The sequence below is a fragment of the Mastigoproctus giganteus genome, chromosome 5 (genome assembly GCF_048544385.1).
Source record: "Mastigoproctus giganteus isolate SK-2022 chromosome 5, ASM4854438v1, whole genome shotgun sequence".
Taxonomy (NCBI): domain Eukaryota; kingdom Metazoa; phylum Arthropoda; class Arachnida; order Uropygi; family Thelyphonidae; genus Mastigoproctus; species Mastigoproctus giganteus.
In genome coordinates this window covers 197,253,107-197,256,016 of record NC_143579.1, presented here as the reverse complement: position 1 = coordinate 197,256,016, position 2,910 = coordinate 197,253,107, and the positions used below count along the sequence as shown (strand labels likewise).

Below are 2,910 nucleotides of genomic sequence, written 5' to 3'. Positions count from 1 at the left end.
AGTGAAAAATGTAAATTCAGTTAGATAATTTTAAGCTTATTTGAATAGTAGATAAACATGTAAAAAAAAAAAAATTACGGAATATTACAAATTTCGAAGTGCACTGCATCCAAATGTCACACGTCACTCTTAATAAAGGTGCCGGTACGCCGTACCGTTGCGTACGTCACAAAAAAAAAAAAAAAAAGCACTGGTGATAATTATTTGTCTTTTGGTTTTCTGGTGTGGTGACGTGTTCGAAGAAAAACTGAGCAATGCTGCTAAGGTTCCCAGTAAACTGAAACGGCATTTCTCAGCAAAACATTATTCTCTGTCATGCAAAGATATCAATAATTTCGACGGTTGTTGCAACAAAACCTCCCCACAGCCAGGGCTTACAATACTGAGATTCCGAGATCCCGGTCATTTTTTTCCGGTATTCAAATCCCAGTATTGATACACAAATACCGGTTTTTCGGTACTAATTTAAAAAATAATTATCCATGATTTATTCACATAAAAGTTATAAAATCGACAAGAATAAATCATTAATTAATATTGCTGAATTTGCAAATGAAGGATTGTTATACACAGTACAAATGCAAGGGAAATCTATTTCAGTACAAAGCACCACCCAGCACAGAATCCAAAAGGACGTTTTCTGACGCTAATTATTAAATATGTACCAAAATTTACGATAACACTATTGAGTTTCGAGCTCACTTTATTCGGACAGGTAGTGTGGATGTTTATTTTTTTGTTTTTAGAATAATATTTTAGAATAACTTAATTTTTGCTAGAATATTTATTATTGTAATAAAAGTTTGATTTGAATCGTGAATTCAAGTAATTAGTTGTTTTTTCCTTACTTTATTGCACGTCAAAATTTCTTGCAAAAAATGTTTTTTTTTGGAATGCCGGCATCCCGGTTTCATAAATTAAAAATACCGGTATTAAGATTTTGACCGGTATTGTGAGCCCTACCCACAGCGGCATTCATGACTTCGTTGGTATATGTTTCGGAAAAAGTACAGGATGCTAGCTATAAAGTAGCCGAACTTATTGCAAAGGCCAAAAAGCCCCACACAATAGCCGGCCGAAACTTTGTTAATAATAATAATAATAAGTCAATAAAATGTGGAGGTAACTTGTCCTTTCATGTATTGCTGTGGTCAGTTGGATTAAATGTGTATAATTAACGCATAGTGTTAGGGAGTGTGGCACCTCCAGTAGTTTTCCACTTCTGGCCTGGATAATGCTCACAACAAAATAAATTTTTAGCCTTTACAACGAATTGTCCTGATATTGCACTACTTTCAAAGAAATGGTATCGCCGAAGGGTTTGTATCATTTGTTTAAAAGAAACACCTGTTATGTGAGAACAACCACTAAGTCCTGAAAGTGGCTGCAGTTTTTAAAATGAATGGCAGATAGACATTTTGGCGGTGCCATTTGTTTGAAAGTAGTGCAATACCAAGGCAACGCGTTGCGAAAACAAAGTTTGTTCTGCTGTGGGCATTAACACTATTGCGGCACTTTAAATCTGCTGGCCACAAAAAAACATATGAAAAGAACAATATATCCCTCCTAACTTTATAGCTATTTCACTATAATCAAATGGGATTAGTTATATTTATAATTTTGAACTCTTTTGAAATTTTTTTTTTTTAAAGGAACTTGTATATAAAACGTACACCTCTTTTCAGCTTTATTAATCATTCACTGTTTCGCCTTTATTAAGAGGTAATTATTCGAAAAAATTTACTTCAAGTTGGCTCAATGAAAAATTAGAATGGAATAAACCCATCAATCGCTTCCACCTTGTTTTGAATCATCTTTGGTTAATCTTTACAAGCTGGTACCCTTCCGGTTGATCATTGCAAGGAGGCGTGACATCACTTGCATATGAAGAGCCCGCTATGGTTAGTCTTAGTGTTTATCTACCCCTTACCGCTGTTTTAAAATAGGGAACTCGTTTTCCTCTAAACAGCGGTAAGGTGGGGGATAAACACCCTAACTAAGACTAACCATAGCGCGGGCTAGGCATATCAATTACTGCTACTCGCAATGATCAACCAGAAGTGTACCAGCTTGTAAAGATTAACCCCATGTTTTTTAAAAGGGATAAATAAAAAAAAATATATAAATAAAAATCCCGATGTTCATTGTTCACGTGAATTTTATAAAAAAAAAAGAGCGAAGGCTTTTGTTAATCTAGACTAAGACATACCAAAATCGGCTTGATATGGCCCGTTAGCTCAGTTGGTTAGAGCGTCGTGCTGATAACGCGAAGGTCGTGGGTTCGAACCCCATGCGGGCCAGAATGTTGCTTTTGTTTGGTTTACTGCTTGAGGATATTTACGCATTACACCCAGAAGGTTCCGGTTATCTTACTTGTAACTGATATCTTTTACCGTATCGTATTTACTTCCATTTTACTTGTGTAAAACTGCCAACTTCCATTATGCTCACAAATGTACAAACAATATTATCTATCACTGGATTGTGCATGCCAGAAGATCAGAGACGGAAATCTCAACGGAACATTGCTAAAGCTAAGTTAATCCAAGTAGTAATTAAATTTGAAATATTAAAGAACGCCGTACGTTATGCAGCAGAACTTCCCTATGTGAGAAAGCATTCGCAGAATTTTAGATAGTTCTGTTTGCAGTAGATGTCAGCACCATCCAATTCTTTTTACGGAGATCTGATCCTTTCTTTCGAGCGTCATTTTCGTTGAGGTTGGCTTAAAAAATGGGTGATGGATTAATTAAAAGTGTTTGCAAAGAAATAGATTTTAAGGAACAATTAATTCACGAGCAGTCACAGAAATAAATTTAAATCCAGACGCGGTGAACTTTTTCAGCATGCATATGTTGAAGTGACTTTTTTGGAAAAAAAAAAAAAAAAAAGTAGTTTATTAACTGACAG

At 35.2% G+C, this 2,910-nt stretch overlaps 1 non-coding gene across 1 annotated transcript; it reads left to right on the top strand.

Annotated features, from left to right (window-relative positions):
• The first annotated feature begins 2,226 nt into the window (after nt 1–2,226).
• On the top strand, nt 2,227–2,300 carry TRNAI-GAU (transfer RNA isoleucine (anticodon GAU)). The gene has a single exon. It is a non-coding gene; the product is annotated as a tRNA-Ile (tRNA).
• Nucleotides 2,301–2,910: the final 610 nt, after the last annotated feature.